At 41.8% G+C, this 21,084-nt stretch overlaps 1 protein-coding gene across 1 annotated transcript in view; it reads right to left on the bottom strand.

Annotated features, from left to right (window-relative positions):
* The window catches only part of ROR2 (receptor tyrosine kinase like orphan receptor 2), a 1,224,572-nt gene that overhangs the window by 498,438 nt on the left and 705,050 nt on the right, over window positions 1-21,084 (bottom strand). The window lies entirely within an intron of this gene.

Here is a 21,084-nt window from a genome sequence, read left to right as displayed (position 1 = left end):
TTCAAATTACCCCCAAGAAACAATAATACTAGGTGACTTTAATATTGACTGGAAAGGTGTCATCGCTGAAAATCCTACCTCTCATATTAACCTCCACGGCTTTAGCCAAACTATCACCTCCACAACCAGAATTAACAAACCAAATAAAAAAGAGAGCACCTTAGACTGGATACTTATAAATAGACAGAAACAATCTTACAAGGTAGGAACGCTGCCAGACGATGTAAGTGATCATATTTTGACCTACATCATAAGAGAAAGAAATGATCTTCCCAATCACCCCAGCTTTAGGATAGCACGCTCTACCAAATACTTTAACTCAGAATTATTTCAAAATGAGCTCAGTGCCTGTGACTGGAACCCTTTAAAAACCCTACCACTTGAAGAGGCTGTAAAGTATCTTAACTCTAAATTCGTATCTATCCTGGATAGGCATGCACCTAAACGGTCCATCAGAATGAAGTCTAACCCAGCCCCATGGCTTTCTAAAGAAACCAGAAATCAAATTTTGCTTACAAACAAAGCTTGGGCTAAGTGGAGAGCTAACAGAAATATCTCTGATCAACTAAATTTTAGGCAGCTGAGAAATAGTACAAAAAAGGCAATACTTACAGATAAAAAGAACTACTATTGTAAACTGCAACAAACTCACCAAAATAATCCTCAGAAGTTCTGGTCTAGTATCAATAAACTCTTTTCCACAGGGCACTCTCGAACACCCACCCCACTTGATGCCGATCCAAATACCCCCCATCAAACTGCCAATACCTTCAGTTCTTTCTTCACTGAGACTATACAATCACTAGCTAGTCAACTAATCCCAGACAACTCAAGCCTTCCCACCACCAAAGCAGGCACTCTACCTACATTCAAACTGCATTCCATATCTACTACTCTCATCTATAAATGCATCCAAAAACTCAAGCCTTGTACTCCTTCTGCTGACCAGCTAACGTCACAATATCTCCAAAAACCAGCCAAAGTTATTGCCTACCCTATATCCATCCTTATAAATAGGACAATTAAGGAGGGAGCCATTCCAGACATTTGGAAAATCTCCCACATTATCCCCCTGCACAAAGGTGGTAACTCAAATGACTAGTCTATCGGCCAATAGCTCTCATCACCCTTAGCAAAAATTATGGAAAAATGCATTCACCAACAACTTTTACATCATTTATCTCAACATAACATAATAGCAAACTGCCAACATGGCTTTAGGCCATCACACAGTATCACAACTGCCCTTTTATCCTTTATAGATACCATCAACAGAAACCGCAATAAAAACATTCTCTCATTTGCACTCATTACTGACCTCTCAAAAGCTTTCAACATGTTAAACCACACCCTTCTAATCAATATTCTTGAATCCCTTTCCTTTGACCCTCAGGCTGTTAAATGGTTCAGATCATACCTTAGCAACAGGCAACAGGCAGTTCTCTGGGAAAATCAAATTTCTTCCTTTCTGCCAGTCACCCTCGGAGTCCCTCAGGGCTCTATTCTTGGACCACTTCTTTTCTCATTATTTATCAATGACCTTCGTGTATCAATTCCTCAAGCCACCTGCATTCAGTATGCAGATGATTCCACACTAGTATGCTCAGCTTGCTCCCCATCAGAACTACATTCTATTACTCAAAATGTTTTTAACATTGTAGAAACATGGTTTACAAAACGCTGCCTCCTTCTTAATGCCAAAAAAAGCAAGCTCCTTCTCTTTACTCCCACTACTAAGTCCTCCCCCATAGATTTCTCAGTCACTTCTAATAATAGCACTATTATATTCCCTGACTCTACCACTAAACTGTTAGGAATTACCATTGATAATAACCTTACATTTGATTACCATATAAATAACACCATTAAAACTGTCAATAGAAAAATAGGTTCCTTATATAGAATCAAACCTTAACCCCAACAGCCAGAACCAAGATTGCTCACTCCCATCTAACCTCAACTCTTCTGTACGCCTCACCTATATATACTAACCTAAAGAAAAATAATCTTAACAAACTGGCAACTTCCCATAATAACATCGCCAGATTTGCCACTGCCAATCCCTTTAGAACCCACCACTGTCTGAATCTTCGGCAGCTAGACTGGCTTGAATTCCAAAACCATCTGATTATCTCCCAACTCACCATTGCCCACAAGATATTTTACCAACCCAACACCACCCCTATACTCTCCAATCTCTTAATCCTCTATAAAAATCTGAATTCCCTACGTTCTTCTAGCAAACTCCTTGCTAGCATAACCAAGTCTAACAACATGGCTGGTGACTCCATGTTTACTAACACAGTGGGTAAAAATTGGAACCAGCTACCCAAAGAACTAACTCAACTCTCTTCCCTGCCTCTCTTTAAACAAAAACTCAAAAAACACCTCAAAACACACTGGTTATGCCCTTGCAGCAACCCCGACTAACCAGCTACTTTCACTACTGATACTTCCTCTTCCAAACAAACTTACTAACATTTTAAAGCTAATTCATGCAAGCAAGGCTATTAATGTTTGAACTCTAAATCAACATACTGCTAAAATCTTTCTTTCTTCTTTTGATGTGTAAAATTCCTTATGAATCGTACTGTGCTACATTTTTGTCACTCTTTCAAGTGTAAATATCTTCAGTATGTTATTATTACTAGTTTTACTTTTTTTAAATCCTTTTATTTACCATGTAACATTTTTAATTTTTTTATTTTGCTGGAGCTTTTCTCCATGGGCCTCTACTGAAAATGGAAATATATCCAGCTAGACCGGTTAACAAATGTAAAATAAAAATGAGCTGAAATGGCTGAGGTGTGAATTTTTATTGAGAAAAAAGACAGGCCCTTGTGAAGCATCTCAGTTAAGTATTGTAAAATCTGAGGTAAAGTGGGCACTGCTGTGCTCATCCCTTGAGATTGGTTCCAGGCACAGAATCTTTTCCATTTTTCAGCATAAGATTTTCTAGTACTAGGCCTCCTTGCTTCTAAAATGACATCCATCACTGGTTTACTGAGGGATGGGTAAAGGAGAGCTTAAGTAATTAGCCAGGCTGCTAGGTTCAGTGCTTGAAGCTGAGGGTGCAGAATCTGGTTCTCCTGCTGACACAGCAAGGTAGGAGTCTGAGGCAGGTGCCATGGGGCCAACAGTGACACACTGCGCAGGAGGGGGTACCAGTGTTGGCGTGGCCAGGCTGGTGCAATCAAAATCATCCTTGGTTTGTCTTTTTTGATCTTTAGTAGTACTTTGGAGAGCAGAGGCAGAGGAGAAAAGGCATAAACTGATAGGTTTTTCCAGTTGAAGGACAGAACATCCACTTTCCAAGCTTGTCTGTGGGGAGGTCCTTGCGGAAAATTTTTCCAATTGATAGTTCTGGGGGGAGACAAACAGGTCTATATCTGGGCTCCCCCATTTGCTTGTCAACATGTTGAAAATCCTTGGTTCCAGTTTCCACTCGTGTGGGTCCATGAGGTTTCTGCTTAGTCCGTCTGCCAGTGTATTTAGTTTTCCTGGCAGGAATTGAGCTTGTAGAAGTACTTGGTAGCTCAAGGCTGTGTTCCACAATGCCATGGCTAGTCTGCAGAGGGGGTAAGAATGTATACCCCCCTCCCGCTTGTTTATGTACCACATAACAGTGGTGTTGTCTGTCTTTACCATTAATTGTCCTGAAAGAATGTGGTCCTTGAAGGCTGTTAGAGCATTCTGTATAGCAAATATTTCTTTATGATTGATGTGACGGTGCATTTGAATTGGGTTCCATTTGCCCTGAATGCAACTCCCTGCCAGGTGCGCCCCCCTCCCCCCCCCATGCATAGTCTGATGCATCTGTTGTTAGGGTTTGGGCAGCAGGGGGTAGTGTGAATGGTAGTCCCTTGTTTTGGTGGCAGGCCTCTGCCCACCAAAGGAACTCTAGGCATATACAAGGAATGATAAGAATCATTGCTTCTAGATCCTGAGAATGTTGACACCATCGGCTTTTTAGATACCATTGTAGTTTCCTCATATGCAGTCTTGCATACGGAATTAGAAGAATGCAGGAGGCCATGAACCCCAAGGTTTGTAGTATTTGCCTTGCAGATAGCAGGGTTTTTGTGGCCACTTGTTTGAAGTAGGTTGTCAAGTAAATTTTTTCTCTGGCATGAGGAAAACCATCTGCGGAAGTTGTATTCCAGCTTGCTCCCAGGAATATAATTTGTTGACAGGGTACGAGGTGTGATTTCTTTTCATTTATGGTGTACCACAGACAAGTTAGCACCCTTTGTACAAAAAACAGATGATTCAAAAGTATGTCCCGGCTTTCTGTCTAAATTAGACAATCGTCCAGGTATTGGTACATTTGAATATTTCTTTGCCTGCAAAATACAATGACTGGAGCTAGGCACTTTGTGAATACCCTGGGCGCAGCAGATAAGCCAAGGGGCAGTGCAGAGAACTGATAGTGAGTGTAGCCTGCTTTGAAGCGTAGGTCTCTTCTGCAAGATTCCCTGACTGGGATTTGCAGGTATGCTTCCTTTAAATGTAGTGATGCCAACCAGGCATCTTTGCTTAGCATAGGAAGCAACTGGTGAAGAGTCAGCATCTAGAATTTTGGAATCACCAAAAAATGTGTTTAGAGCAGGCAGGTCCAGGATAGGATGCCATGAATTGTCTTTTCTGGGTACAAGGAAAAATTTTAAGTAGAAACCTTGTCCCTTTTCCTCTTCTGGTACCAACTGAATAGTCCCTATGCTTAAGAGAGAGAGTACTTGCTTTTGGGCCTCTGCCAACTGATTTGGAGGTAGATCCGGCCAACCGCTTGGAGTTGGTAATGTGTGGGAGTGAAATCTGTATCCTTGAGACAGTATATTTAAAACCCATTTGTCCTGGGTAATGAGTCCCCAGCTCTTTGCATGAAGTGCAATCTTTCCCCCTAAAGGGGCAGTCAGTTGAGAAGTGCTTGGAAGTTTTAAAAAGAAGTAATTGAGGCAGATTACTATAGGGGGAGTTTTATTACTCCCAAATTTGGAAGTGGAGGCCCCTCCACTGCTTAGTCCTGTGCGTCCCATGGGACTGAAGCCTGGGTGCTCTGCTGGACCTGGGTTTGGACTGAGAAGGTCTGGGAGAGGCAGGAAAGGACCAGTTCTTAGAAGGCCAATGCCTACTAAATCTTGGAGGTTGTATAGATTTAGCTTTTTCCTCCATCTTTTTAAGAACTTCTTCTGCCTTGTTGCCAAACAGGTGGTCCTGATTTAAGGGAGCATCCAGTAATTTTGCTGTAACATGATCTGGCAAGGATTGCTCCTTAAGCCAAGCATGCCTTCTAAGTACAGACCCAGTTACTGCAGCCCTGCAAGATGCCTCTAGTGAATCAAAACCACACTGCAATGTATGTTTAACAACTTGTTCAGCAGAATGCATAAAATCCTGTAAATCCCTATTTTCAGCACAATCAGGAATCAACATAATTTTCTGTTTAAACAATCCAATAATATGCTGCTGATACTTTAACATATTTAACTGGCAATTCAAGGCCCTAATGGCAAAAAGTTGCAGAAGTGTATACCTTCTTACCCCATCTATCTAGCGCCCTGGAGTCTCTATCAGAGGGGGTAGGATTTTTGGCAGTAGTAGCTTTAATGCCCTTGGGTCCCTGTGAAACGGTTTCAGGATCCGCAGTAGGATTTTTGAAAAGGAACTTCTGAGAGTCAGGAACCCGGCAATATCCATCAGGTTTACTGGAAGCAGGAGGTAAAGTGGCAGGGGCCATGCTAGATTCCGAAAAGGCATCATCAACAATGTCCAGTACAGGAGGTATAGCTAAAGGCCTGTGCTGGGGTAGGAGTAAGAAATCCCCAAGCCTCTTTTTAGAATCAGAGAAATCCTGACCTTCCCAACAAAAAACTCCCCGAGAGTATGCAAGGTTTCACCAAAAGAGAAATCCTCTGGGGGGAAGCAGAGGGAATACAGTCCTCTGCATCAGAATCCTCATAGGTAGATAAGGGTATATCCTGGTCATCAGAGGAAACAGAAATTTCAGAATCCTGGTCAGAAGTATCATAAGCAAACTCAGTTCTAGGTCTCGTAGAGGGGGAAGGTTGGCTTCCCCTGATTAAAATAATAAGGACTTCAGTCATTCTTATCATTTGTTTTTTAGGCATAGAGGCCTGACCATGCGGTCTGGGCATCAGTTTTCTAGGCATGGTTCGAGTTTTAGGCCTTGAAGAAGAAAATGGCATTGGCTTAATATGCAAGTCAGTAGGCCTGAATACACCCTCAGAAGCCGGTGCTTGCACAGTGGCTCCGGACCCATCCAAGGTATTGACATCCGCAGGTTCCACAGTTGAAGTATCTTGCGGCATACTGGACTGCGAATGGGTCTCAGTAGAGGCCGGCGAATCTGAAGTAGTGGGTATCAGGGGCTGCGAAAGTGCCTCACTGAGTACCGGCGAACTGGGCAGCCTGTCTCTGTCTTTAGCTTTGCAATTTTTCAGAATGTCGGTAGTCAGATGGCTTACTGAAGACATATAAGGATAATTGAACAGAGCACCAAAAAATTTAGAAGCGCAAATATACAGACGACAGACAGTTTGTGGTTTAAATACGGCACAAAACCAACAGTGAGGTACGTCATGGTCAGGGTCTAGGCAAGGAATACAGTACGAATGAAAATTTTTATGAGGTATTTGCTTTCCACAAGAAATGCAATTACTTACTTTGATTGACATCTGTTTAGAGCAAGAAAAAGTTTCTCCAATGGGGTACTTAGCTTTTAGTTGAAGACTTCGGTTCTGAAACTCGAAAACGAAAATTCCAGGAGTCAGCCGACCGGCACTTGCGAACTGCTTCTGCTTCAGGCACCGCACGGCAAGAAAGACTGATGTAATGACGTCGGCTGCATGTTTTATACCTCTGACGACCTGATGTCAATGAAGAAGAGACAGCAACCGACGTAGGACCCAAGACTTTGTTAATCAGGCCAACTGAGGGCTACTGCAAGCAGATAACCCAAATGTAATGACTGCAACAGTGAAACATGAAGAACATCATGACATATCATCGAGCCTTTAACTGTGAAAGGTGTGTGTACTGAACTACAGTGCTCAAATTCTTCTTTTCATCACATTTGGTCAGTCTGTGGCTTAGTTATTGTCTCATTTTGTAGTTGCATGAACTTGGAGTTGGTCTGTTAAAGTTAGGGTAGTGGCAGTGAAGTTCTATTGGTGGCACTAAGTATGCAAAGATGTGCAATGTCCCCCCTGCTATGTTGTATTATATTACTTCTAATACTTGGATTTTCTGTTACCACTATTTGGTTATAACTAGCAGTTATTTTACCGTGATTTGCTGGATTCTTCAATCAGTCTTATATGTTATGTTTAGATTCAATGACTTGCAGTGACATCTGAACCAGACCACAAATAGGTCTCTGTATAAAAAGAAACCTTGACAAGGATGCTCAAACACAAGGGACCTACAAAAGTTACCTTTCCAAACACTAGGTCAATCTAGAAAGGAAGGGCACCTTGTAAGAATGAAAAGGGTGGTAAGGAGTAAGAATAACTGGATACTTACACCAACACTGAACATACCACAGGAAAGGAAAAAAAAAGAAAGGGGGGTTAGATGGAAAGAAGTCATCAGCCATGGTCCCAGGACATATACTGCATTACCTGCAATACTTAGCAGTAGACATCATTAAGACTAGCCTACCCTAAATCAATAGAAACAACTTAACTGGGACACATTAGGTGGCAATGTGTGCATCTATCAACTAAATGACCCTGCGGCTGATCATCCCACGTGAAATCCTGGTACAGGCTGCAAGAGTTCTAGATGCAGAACTCATTTCAACTGCTCAGATTCCCTGCACAGTGCACAGACACACTGTACAGAATACCCTGGTAGTTGGGAGTGGAAACTCTTCTGGTTGATATAATGGACTCTATATCAAGCAGAAGGGGCCTTGAAGGCAATGTGGGTGCAATCAGTGCACCCCAGGACCTCAAGTAAATTGGCTATCTTGCAGAATTACTGCAGTCAGTGGAGAGTATATACTCTTTCATATGCTGCAGCCTCATATCAACGAACTGGTGTAGGATACACAAAGCTAACATCTGTAAACCTGCTAACATAATTCCTGTTGGTTGATGAAAGTTCCCTGTGGAAAGGATGGTTAACGCTGCACAAACCTTCATATCCACTGGGATAGGCAATCCATGCATCCTCTTATTTCCACGTGTGGGCAGCACATGTCTACAATTATCATGTCTCTGTCCACACTGTTGTGGCCAACGTCTTAGTTATGCAGGTGAAAGTATATAATTTCACAGCAGACCCATATGTGCCGACATGCAACATCATGGACAATGGTTCCAAAAGCAGCCACAAACACATATTGTTAAGTTAATATTGATGCTAGTTCTAACATTAAAGTGCAAATGAAACTCCGGTACATTGGACAATCCTGGCACTCTGAAAAGACAAGCACCATGACTCTTCATGGTAAATTTATACATCTCTGAATCCCTCCAACATGTTCTACTTTATCCTTTGCATATGTGATAGCTCTCATTGGCATGCTAGCACTCATTCTCAAACAATTATGCACTCTCCTGCATACTAACTACTTCTCCTGTAATGCAACCACGCTACTTTTACTTCTAAATCACTCTGTCCCCTGCACATCACAGCTCTTTTTTCATATAATGCTGTGTACTAATTGTTTCTAAATATCCCAATCAATAACAATTCCCAAGTACTTTGAGAATAGTCAGGAAATCAGACATGACTTCCTCATGAGAGCGAGCCTCAACAGATTAAACAACTTCTGCTCAGTGACATCTACAGACAGAAGAAATAGGGTCTGAATCAGGCAATCAATCAGATGTGGGTAAAAGCATATCCCCCCTACAATCCAAAGAAAGTAAATACTACAACCAAACATTCTGTGAATATTCTGTCAACGGAAGAGAGCTTAAGTGACAAGGAGATGATCTGAATGTGAAACCCATCCACATGAAACCTAAGAAATCTAAGAGCTTTGTGAATGGAGGCGTGAAATTAGGCCTCCTGCATCAAATGAAGAATTTCAGTATCAACAGCTCACACATCTTTGTTCTTAATATCTCCATCCTGTACCAAGACAAGAATTCTAGTCTAAATACCTCAAACATAACTGTTCTTTCAAAACAATTCTGATTTGAGAAGTCTACAATGGGCCTTTGATGACCATCCTGTTTAATACAAAAAAAAAAATCCACCTTGAATAAAAATCCTTCTCTGAAAGAGAAATATTTTACTTATAACCAAAGAAAAACCCAAAACCAGTGAAACCAACAACAAACAACACTGGTGCTCCAGAAAAATGAGCCAAGGAAATAACGTAAAATAGTTTATTCAAAGTTTTTGTCCGATAGACTTCTTCAGAATAAAAATATACTAACTTAGTTATTACCTTCATGGAAGATTTCTGCTTGCAGTAATTTTGACTTCATCTTATTAAATCACAGTGTTGTATGGTGACATACAGAGACCACCAGACATGGTAAAGTTTAGTTTCCTGGTCCGCGGTAGCCAGGTAGGCAACCCAGTTTTCAAGGCTGCTACACAGCCTTGTCTTTTACTCAAACCGAATTAAATAAGAAACACCGAAGATGAATCAAGCAAAGTAAATTATACAGTGTTTAAAGCCATGTCCAAAACCCACCAGCGTACGATCTAATTACAAGGAGCTCAGGAGTTCAGGAACAGAAAGTGCTAAGTGAGGCTGAACTAGGACGGCTGCATGCTACTGCTCGAGACTCCTTACCTCCGCTAACTCGTGCCTCTCGAGAATTACACCTTTAGTTGCTCAATGAGACAGGTTGCAGCTCCAGTTGACACTGGTCTCTTACCCATAAGTTGATAGGTTTGCACTAAGCTGAAGAGCTACGGGTAAGCTTAGTCAAGTGGCCGAGGTGGTAATAAGGTAAATTACTTTCCTCAGAACATCATTTGCATTAATACCAGGTGTGAATTTGCAGTTACTCATCCAATCATTGAGGTTGGCTTTGAAGGCAGTCAGGCATAGGCTTTGCTTGGTATACAGAGGGAATGTATTTCAAAGGTGCGTCATGTGCTGTATAAGAAATCTATCATGCCAGCAAGTGTCATCAGTCTTACAGTGGAGGCTTAGGTCTCTGAATTGGTTGATTGCTGCACCCTTTGTTCTTTGAAGATGGAGGAGGACAAGAAGAATTACGCCTTTCAAGACAGCTCTGTTGTCAAAGATGTACTAAGACCTGACTACGATCCACATGACCTAAGTTTGTTTCATCTCAAGTAAGTGCTGGGGCTCACAGGGACAGAAGAATGATAAGGCTCGAGTCTGGTCACCTCTCTCTACCACTCTTTGGAGAGGAGGGCGCGTGCTCATGGGCACAGTTTCCACAACAGAAATTGTGATGGAGTCCAGGGATTACATGGAGGGTCAGAGGTTCACATGGAGTTACTAATTATGCAGCCCAAAAGAACATTAAAAAGCCCAGCCCAAATTCCCAACTTCCCCAAAGCACTGTCTAGTTAAAGTGATTTGCTAACATTTTAAATACGTTGAAGAATTAGAGGAGTCGAGTGCCGAGATGCATTTTCCAGCTTGCCTTTACTTTCTTTTTTGGGCCATTTTTTTTTTTTTTTTTTTTAAATAAAAAAGCTTTGCAAACTTTTTATTAAACCACGGCCACCAAAAATTTTGCTTTTCCAGTTGTAACACAGGGTAAAGTGATTTATGTCCATAGATTTCAATGGGGCACCTTCACACATGCACTGTGGTGAGTCCATTAAAGTATATGGAAGCAATAGTTGATTTGCCTATGCCTACGTCACTGAAGTTAAACTTCCTTGTTTTTCCTGCAAGAAAAATTAAAAGTTTAACACTCCCACATAACATTATGATACTTAACTCCTTAACTCTGATTAACTTTACTCCCTTTAACTACTACTGTCTTCTCATTTTCACGCTCTGACTTTAACCCTTTGCTTCTCATATTCTATAATAATCCCTCTGCTATATCTCTCATAACCTCTTAATTTTTAACTTTCTCTCCAATTTTAATTTCACAAAAAATGTACAATATGCAGTATGCCTTGTAATGTATAAAATGGAAACTTCTATCTGTAAGATATTTTGATATCTATTTTGTATCTACACTGTATATTTTATCTTTACTAACAGAATTGAACTGTACTAAATACCTGTCTTACACTTGTTCTAAATACTTGCTTTATTGGAGCTTTTCTTCCCGGGCATCTGCTAAAAATGGGTTCCTGACCCAGTCGGACTTTCCCAGTCAATAAATAAATGCATTTACAACTAAATTTAAATATGACAAAGATGACCAAAATGTTTCTTGATAGGGTAGAGTGCAGTTCAGGAGTGCTGTAGTGCAAAAGTAGGTTTCAAAACAATGGCAAATCCCTTCAAGTGACTTGCCCAATTTCACAGATTACGTAAATGAAAGCTGGGGAAATCAAACCCCCTGCCGCGGGAAGTAGCTTGCTATCAGCTCAAAGCCTTAATTCTCTCTGCTAACTGCCAGACAATTTCACTGATGTTTCTCAGACTGGGAATCAAAACTATGCAGTGGTGAATGCGACAAATCCTACCACTAGATCTCCAGTGTTTGCCTACAAGTTGGGGCATGAACAATCAATCACGTCACAATAAGGTGTGGCATGCATTGCAAAGGTTCAGTGCATGTCAACTTCTTGGACACTAACAAGCATCCTTGGGGAATTAGAGCTCAAAAGCAAAACCCTGATCCTCCTCTGACTGAGCTGTGCCACTCTCAGTACACTCAACCCATGCCCCCAAGGGAAACAATGGGCCACAGAACTCTCACTCAGGGGGAATGAACTGGTGTGGTACGTGCAATGGTCAGAGGAGAACTGGAACAAAAAAAAAATCACAGTAATTAATACAAAAATCAGTCTAAGTTTCATCTGCTTCCAAGTTCCATCACTGCAGTTTTCAAAGACTCACATTCCAAAGACATGCAGTAGGTTGATTTGACACTGCGGAAGTGAAACCCCGACCCCATGTGCAAAATGGGAAAAGGAGTTGAGGGTGGATGTATGGATGGATATGTCAGCATACCATCAAGTGTTTGCAAACCTTAACCAGAACTATTTGACTGGTCAAAGAATTATCTCAAAGGCAGCAACATCACCCTCTCTTTGAATGGTGCCATGGATTACTGACCTTTGAATGGTGCCATGGATTACTGACCTTTGAATGGTGTCATGGATTACGGATATCAAAGATCAGTGTCACAATTTAAGGGATTCCTTCTACAGGTTCCACTGAATCTTAGCACTGGTTTTAGCACAACTGAGAATGAAATTATCTATAAACAATATCACATTCAGGTTCAGTAAAGCCGTGACTAAATCAATGAATAGTCAGAATAAAATAGGCCCCAAAACAAATCCCTGTGGTTCTCCTGCTGTAACATGATAGAACGTATCATAATTTAGATTCAAACTTTTACGTTACATCAATTACTGTACTTGTTGCTTTCTGTTTTAAATACTATGCAAATTGTTCAATTATTTATTTATTTTAGCATTCTCAGCCAGTGATAAGTTGTCTTTGCATATTTTTTCTACTTTTGTTTTTCACAGATCACCAGACAATGTGGAATGTCCTGCCCATTAAGATCAGCTCATCTGATGTCCTGCAAGCCAATATCTCAGAGTTAAACTGATAAACTAAACAGTCCAGTTTCACAAAAAAAAAAAAAAAAAACATATTGGCTGCTGACAACAACACTCAAAGCTGCAAGCTTTTGGCTAAATTCCTGACCTGGTACTATCATTCATTCTAATGATGGATGTAAATAACCTGCAGGGGATGAAATGTACTTAATGGTAATAATAGATATGTTCAACTTAGCCAAACCTCTACATAAAAGCATCTTCTGTAGGGTGCCCCACCCCCTTACCCACATACTTTCCACCTGCAGCCTTAATTAAAGGTAACTTGTACTCACCAAAGTTGATATTACCAGCCCTAATTCTTTTGCATGGCTTATTACAATCAGTCTGTTCTGTAAAGATACTTCAGTAATTCCTCTATGAAATTCCATTAAGTATTGAAGAATAACTATGCTGAAGTCTCTATGACGCACTCTGCTATTAGCATAGTTCATGGAAACTGTCACTCTTCCACAATCTCACCTTCTGTCTGAACAAGAGCATTATTACAAGAGGGACTCCAGCTATGATTTGTTCAAGGCTAAAAAATGTACAAGGGTGTCAGCACATGGAAACTGAAAGCAGCACATAACACATCACCTTAAGTTACAGATCTGTGAAATTACTTACTGCTTACATTCAGCGTACTGCATACGAGTATGGGGGAGGGGAATAGCACTCCCAAGCACTTTTACAGATTAAATAATTTGGGATGGGTACTGTGCATTACTGTTAGAAATACAGCTGTCCAATCACTGGCCTTTCACTGTAATTGTACTGAAAGCTATGATATACCTGGATTTTTTACTGGTGTAAAAGGCTAATGGACGACTAACACAGATTTTTTTGACAAGATAATAGGGTCAAAATCATGCACAAAATGTAATAATCCAGGGGAAAAATATAAAGCATAAGATAAGATTTATGAAAGGTATGGAAATAAGAAATAACCTTCTGGTTAGGAAGCATCTTTGACTTATCGAGAGAGCAGGAAAATGGGTCCGCTAAGTAAGCCAAGAAGTACTTATGAAGTAGCAGTAATCACTCACTGAAATCTACGTTTGTATGCAACCTGGATGGATGTGGAACACAAAGCTCTTGCAGCCTTTAAAATATGAACCTGTTGACGGACCTGGAAAACACTAAATGGACTCCTTTACTCTGTACTAATGAAGCTTCAGGAAGTGCAGAATCTGCTGAAAAAACTGAGGCCAAAAGGAAAAGTCTTGAAAGACTCAGCAAGGAGAAGCCGTACATCCTCTAAGGAAAGCCATGCATACTCTTAAGGGATCAGCTAAAAATGTCATGTGCACATGACCATCTCAGGTGAACCTCAGAAAGTGGAAGAGAAAGCTTCTGATCATTACAGGTACAGGGAAAAAAAAGCGGAAACCTTACGTAAAATTAAAATGCAAGACAAATGGCATCTCAGTTCTTATATTCACTTCAAATAACCCCATCCAAATCAATAACTCATTGGCTAATGACAGAAAATATTCATTACCCAACTGAAACTTCCTCTGCCGTTAACGTGAAGCTTGCTGCCCATTTTCATCTGCATTACTTAGTACAGAGTGTATTCCAGCATAAGTATCCAACTGCTCGGCTTCAAGGCATCACACAGCACAGATACAGCTGCAAAATTGCACAATTGTTTTTTTAAAAGCCAAGCACCCCCCCCCCCCCCCCCCCATCTGCCCCAAAGAAGTTCACAGAAAATGTGGTTGGATGACATATGATCAGAAACGTTAATACCCGGTCAGTTTAAAAGGTAGATCACATCACCAGTAATAATCCACATCATATTCTGCATCCCTAAGGTAGCAATTTAGATTTTCAGCTGTGATATCCCCCCTTCTCCACATTTAAGGCATGCAAAGTACAAGAGATGCCCAATAGTTTTGCATGACTTCAGCATGACCTTCTCTACTCACATTCAAACATTAATGCTGCAGTCTATTTTTGCATTAGTCCAGCAGAAGACATTTACATTTGGTGACTCCAATAAGGAATTAAGTACATTACATTATGCAAGCAGTGAAGATTACATTTACATCCTTTATACAAGATAGGAAATATAACAATTTTACATAAAACAAAGTAAGAAGAAACAAGATATAATGAATAGCATGCGCATTTTCACAACTATTTCTAGATGAAAGACTGCACTTTTTAGAGTTTCTCAATGTACACAAAAATTTATGTTGTTTGTGTAACTGTATTGCTCTTGATTAAACAACAAATACTATGTGCCCTGAACTTATAAACTGAACTAGGAACTATATCCATCATACCACATCCCTGTCCAGAGTCCTGCTAATTAACCTGATTCAATTATCATTTCCTGCCATCATCTAGGTCACTTAAATGGCCTCTTTCTATTTACACAGCAGAAAAAGAGGACTGTGTTTCCACACTGCTTGCCCTTCCCGTGACATCCATTCTCTTCCTTTTTGTAATTTCATTCCGTACCCGGTATTAATGACGGACATTATTTCTTACACTATGTCAAGCTATGTTCTCATTACTGAAGACCAACACATCTGCAAGAATGTTAAAATATACTCAGTAGTCTCCATTCGTAAATACATGTGGCAGTCAAGTATGCTAAAATATATATATTAAGAGACTTCATCATCTTAAGACTGAGAACGATGAAAAGATGGGGGACTAAGCCAAAAACCAATGCATGCAACAGGATGTTACACAACTTTCGATATACCCTTAGGCATTAAACACATTCCAAGAATAAAGCAAACTTAAGGTTGCAAGATCATTAGATACTATGAGGGGAATAATCGTGTATGTGGGTATGTGCATGTCTCTGTGTTTTCGTATATATAACTATTACTTCCAATCAAAAAATAAAGCTATGCAATTTCATTGTTTTGCAAAAATATTACAATGGTCTTTCAAGTGTTCTACAAATTAGATGACATAGAAACATCAGTTACACCAAGGAGACACCCTACTACACACAAAAAGTACAGTTGTGTACACTTACCATAAATGTAGATGTTCGAGTGTATTCACTGTTGCAGTCATCACATTAAGGTTATCTGCCTGCAGGTAGCCCTCAGCTGGCCTAAATACTAGAGTCTTCGGATTTCTGCGTTGGATGCTGTCAATTCTTCCTTGACGTCAGGTCGTCAGGGGTATAAAACATGCAGCCGACGTCATTAAATCAGTTTTTCTTGCCCCAGATATCAGGTGCCCCCACAATAGGAAGCAATTAAATGGTATGGTAAACCCCATGAAAAAGCAAATACACAAGAAAAAATAAATATACCAACAAGAAGGAAAGGTAGAGCCAAGAGAAGTCAGGGGGCTGGAGGGAGGGTAACCAGGACTGCAACAGTGAATACACTCGAACATCTACATTTATGGTAAGTGTACGCAACTTTACTATGTTCTTCGTGTTTCACTGTAGCAGTCATCACATTTGGGTTGATTAACAAAGCTAAGGAAGGGAGGAGGAAGTTAAAGAGCATTAGGGCTAGTTATTAAGCCCTGCAAGACTGCAGTGGCAAATCCAGCTCTGGATTTAGAAAAGATAGGCATGTGGCAATGCTTGGCGAAGGTATGTACAGAGCTCCAGGTAGCAGCTTCTAGGATGTCCCTGGTAGGGACTCCTCTGAGAAATGCCGCAGTGGTAGATGCAGCCCTGGTGGAATGTGATCTTATCCCCTGTGGGGTAGGTTTTCCATGGTGCTTGTAGCAGAAATTAATGCAATTGGCTATCCATCTGGAAATGGTTTGCTTTGAAATGGCCTTCCCCTCTGCCCCTGCAGCAAAGCTAACTAGCAGCTGTTCAGATTTTTTGATAGGCTTATTCGCGTCCAAATAGAATCTTAAGTTGTCTATGCACATCCAGAGAGTGCAGTATTTGTTCCCCTTTGTTTTGTGGATTAGGGGAAAAAGTAGGCAAATGAATGGAATGATTTAGGGCCACAGTAGACACCACCCTGGGCATAAAGGAAGGATTAGTGCTGAGGGAAACCCTGTCTGCATGGACGATAATGAAGGGTTCCACTGCCATGAGGGCCTGTAATTCAGACACTCTTCTTGCTGAAGTGATGGCTAGAAGGAAGGCTGTTTTCCAAGAAAGGAATTTCAACTCTGCTGTAGCAGCTGGCTCAAAAAGGGGGAAGAGTGAGCTTTTCCAATACAAAGTTAAAGTCCCAGGCTGGAGTGGGAGCTCTCCTAGGGGAGTCTTAAATTTTTGGCCCCTCTAATGAATTGCTTTAGCAAGGGGTGACAGAAGAGGGGTGACTCAGTATTATAATGTGCTGAAATGGCAGAGGCATGAATTTTAATTGACGAGAAGGATAGGCCTTGTGGAGCATTTCTGTTAAGTACTGTAGAATATGAGGTAAACTGGGCACCGTTGTGCCCAACCCCTGAGCCTGGCTCCAGGAACAGTATCTTTTCCACTTTTCAGCATAGGATTTTCTAGTACTAGGCCTCTTAACCTCCAGAATGACATCCAGTACCTGCTTACTGAGGGAAGCTAGAGGAGAGCTCAAGGAATTATCCAGGTTGCAAGGTTCAGGGTTTGAAACTGAGGATGCAGAATCTTGACCGCCTGCTGGGGCAGCAGGGAAGGGGTCTGAGGCAGATGCCATGGTTGTAGCAGTGTCATACTGCACAAGAGGGGGTACCAGTGCTGGCGCGGCCAGTCTGATGCAATCAGTATTGTCCTTGGCTTGTCCTGTTTGATCTTTAGTAGAACCTTCAAGAGGAGAGGCAGAAGGGGAAAGGCATAAACCGAGAGGCTTTCACAGGTAAAGGACAGAGCATCCACTTTCCAAGCTTGACTGTGGGGAGTTCTTGTGCAGAATTTGTTCAATCGGTAGTTCTGAGGGGAGGCGAACAGGTCTACCTCTGGAGTCCCCCATTTGTTCCTCAAGAGGTTGAATATTTTGGGTTCTAGTTTCCATTTGTGTGGGTCCATGAGATTTCTGCTTAAGTCGTCTGCCAGTGAATTTAGTTTGCTTGGCAGGAATTGTGCTTATAGGTGTACTTGGTAGCTCAAGGCTGTGTCCCACAGAGCCATGGCTAGTCTGCAGAGAGGGTACGAGTGGATTCCACCCTGCTTGTTTATGTACCACATAACTGTGGTGTTGTCTGTCTACACCAATAGTTGTCCTGGAAGAATACGGTCTTTAAAGGCTGTCAGAGCATTCTGTACAGCTAACATTTCTTTTTGATTGATATGCAGGTGCATCTGTCTCAGGTTCCATTTGCCTTGAATGCACTGCCCTGCCATGTGAGCCCCCCATGCATAGTCTGATGCATCTGTTATTAGGGTTTGGGTGGGAGGGGGTACAGTGAAAGGGAGTCCCTTGTTGTGGAAGCAGGCCTCTGCCCACCAGAGGAACTCTGTCTTTATACAAGAAATGATAGAAATCATTGTTTCCAGGTCCTGAGAATGTTGACACCATAGGCTATTTAGATACCATTGGAGTTTCCTCATACGCAGTCTTGCATATGGAATTGAATGCAAGAGGCCATGAATCCCAGAGCTTGCAGTATTTTCCTTGTAGATAGCTGGGGTTTTGTGGCCAACAGTTTGAAGTAGGTTGTCAAATAAACTTGTTTCTCCAGAGTGAGGAATGCCATCTGGGTAGTTGTGTTCAAGCTTGCTCCCAGGAATACAATCTGTTGGTAGGGTACTAGGTGAGATTTCTTTTTGTTGATGGTGTACCCCAGTGAGGTTAGAAGTTTCTTTACGAATGCCAGGTGTTGTAATAGCAAGTCCTGGCTTTCTGCCTGAATCAGACAATCGTCCAAGTATGGGTAAATCTGAATATTTCTCTGCTGCAAAATGCAATGGTGGGAGCTAGATACTTTGTAACCACCCTGGGCGCAGTAGATAAGCCAAGGGAAAGTGCAGAGAACTGAAAGTGCATGGAGCCCACCCCGAAACGTAGGTATTGTCTGCAGGATCTTCTTATTGGGATGTGCAGGTAAGCTTCCTTTAAGTCTAGAGTTGCCAGCCAGGCATCCTTGGCTAGCATAGGAAGAAGCTGTTGAAGAGTTAGCATTTTGAATTTTTGAACCACCAAAAAGGTGTTGAGAATAGAGAGGTCCAGGATAGGATGCCAGGAGTTGTCTTTTCTGGGTTCCAGAAAAGTCTTGAATAAAAACCTTGTCCCCTTTGTTCTGCTGGGACAGATTGAAAAGCCCTGACACTGAGAAGAGACAGAACCTGCTGTTGGGCCTCCGCCCATTACTTTGGGGGTAGGTCTGGCCAACCATTTGGGGTTGGTAGTGTGTGGAAGTGGAATCTGTATCCTTAGAAAACTAAGTTCAAAACCCATTTGTCCTGGGTAATGAGTTCCCAGTTTTTTGCATGCAGGGCGAGCTTTCCTCCTAATGGAGCAGGTGGTTGAGCAGGGCTTGGAAGGTTTAAGGTTAAGTCATTTTACTACTCCCTGCTTTGGAAGTGGGAGCCCCCCCACTGCTTAGATCTGTGCATAGTCTGGGACTGTACCCTAGGTGGTCTGCTGTTGCTGGGTTTGGACTGAGAAGGCCTGGAACGGACTGGAAAGGACCAGTTCTTTGAAGGCCAATGCCTACTGAATCTGGGAGGCTATACTTGCAGGAAATCTTTAACAGTTTGCATAGATTTAGCTTTTTCCTCCATCCTTTTGAAGACTTCTTCTGCTTTTGTTGCCAAAAAGGTGGTCTTGGTTTAAGGAAGCATCCAGTAATTTAGCTTTAACACGATCTGGCAAGTTTTGTTCCTTAAGCCAAGAATGCCTTCTAAGTACAGACCAGTGACAGCAGCCCTGCAAGATGCTTCTAAAGCGTCAAAACCACATTGCAAAGCATGTTTACCAACTTGTTCTGCAGAATGCATTAAATCTTGCAATTCTTTGTGTTCACCACATTCAGGAATCAACATCATTTTCTGTCTAAGTAGTCCCATAATATGCTGCTGATACTTTAACATATGAAGCTGGCAATTTAGAGCCCTAATGGCCAAAGTAGCAGAAGTGTACACCTTCTTACCCCATCTGTCCAAGGCTCTAGAATCTCTATCACAAGGGGTAGGATTTTTGGCAGCAGTAGCCTTAATGCCTTTTGGTCCTTGAGAAATGGTCTCTGGATCCACAGAAGGATTCTTGAAGAGGAACTTGTGAGAGTCAGGTACTCTGTATTACCTGTCAGGTTTTCTGGGAGCTGGAGGTAAAGTGTCTGGGGTAAGGTTAGATTCCAAGAAAGCATCATCTACAATGTCCAGAACAGGAGGGATAGCTAAAGGCCTGTATTGAGGTAGGAGTAAGAATTCCCTAAGTCTCTTTTTGGACTCAGAGTAATCCTGGCTTTCCCAGTGGAAATGCTCCCTAAGAGTATGTAAGGTTTCACCGAAAGAAAAATCTTCTGGAGGGGAAGCAGAGGGAATGGAACCCTCTGCATCAGAATCCTCATAAGTAGATAAGGTCAAATCCTGGTAATCAGAAGGAGCAGAAATATCAGACTCCTGATCAGAAGAATCAGAAAGAAAATCAGTTCTAGGTCTCTTAGAGGGGGAAGGCTGGCTTCCCCTAATTAAGGTAATAAGGTCTTCAGCCATTCTAAGCATTTGTTTTTGAGGCATATGGGCCTGAGCCTGTGGTTTGGTCGTCAGTTTTCTAGGCGTAGTGTGAGTTTTTGGCCTGGATGAAAACAATGGCGTCGGTTTAATATGAATGTCTGTAGGCCTGAATTCACCCTTAGAAACCGGTGCCTGCACAGCGGCTCTGGACCCATCCAAGGTAGAGACATCTGCAGGTTCCATAGTCGGAGAAGCATCTTGCGGCATACTGGACTCCGAATGGGTCTCAGTAGAGGCCTGCGAATCTGAAGTAGCGGGTATCAGGGGCTGTGAAAGCGCCTCACTGAGTACCGGCGGACTGGTGACTAGCTTAACGGAAGTGTCGTCGGCGGTTTTGGACCTATGTGGTCTGTCTCTGTCTTTATCCTTATGTTTTTTTGGAAGATCGGTAGTCGGATGGCTTAACAAAGCCATTTCGGAGTACACAGATCGAGTACGAAAGTAACTGGCTTCAAAAATAGCCCGACGACAAATAGTTTGGGCATTGAACAAGGCACAAAACCGACAGTGAGGGACGTCGTGGTCTGGGCCTAAACAGGGGATGCAGTAAGAATGAAAATCTCTATGAGGTATTTGCTTTCCACAGGTGAGACAATTGTTAACTTTTACTGACATCGGTTAGAGCAAGAAAAAGGATCCCCAATGAGGTACTTATCTTTTTTGAAGACTTCGGGTCTGAAACTCGAAAATGAAAATTTCAGGAGTTGGCTGACCGGCACTTGCGAACTGCTTCTGCTTCGGGCACCGCACGGCAAGAAAGACTGATGTAATGGAGTCAG

Source organism: Protopterus annectens, chromosome 11.part0 (genome assembly GCF_019279795.1).
Source record: "Protopterus annectens isolate FY-2018-M chromosome 11.part0, PAN1.0, whole genome shotgun sequence".
In the NCBI taxonomy this organism is placed as follows: Eukaryota; Metazoa; Chordata; order Ceratodontiformes; family Protopteridae; genus Protopterus; species Protopterus annectens.
This window is presented reverse-complemented; position numbering and strand designations above follow the sequence as displayed.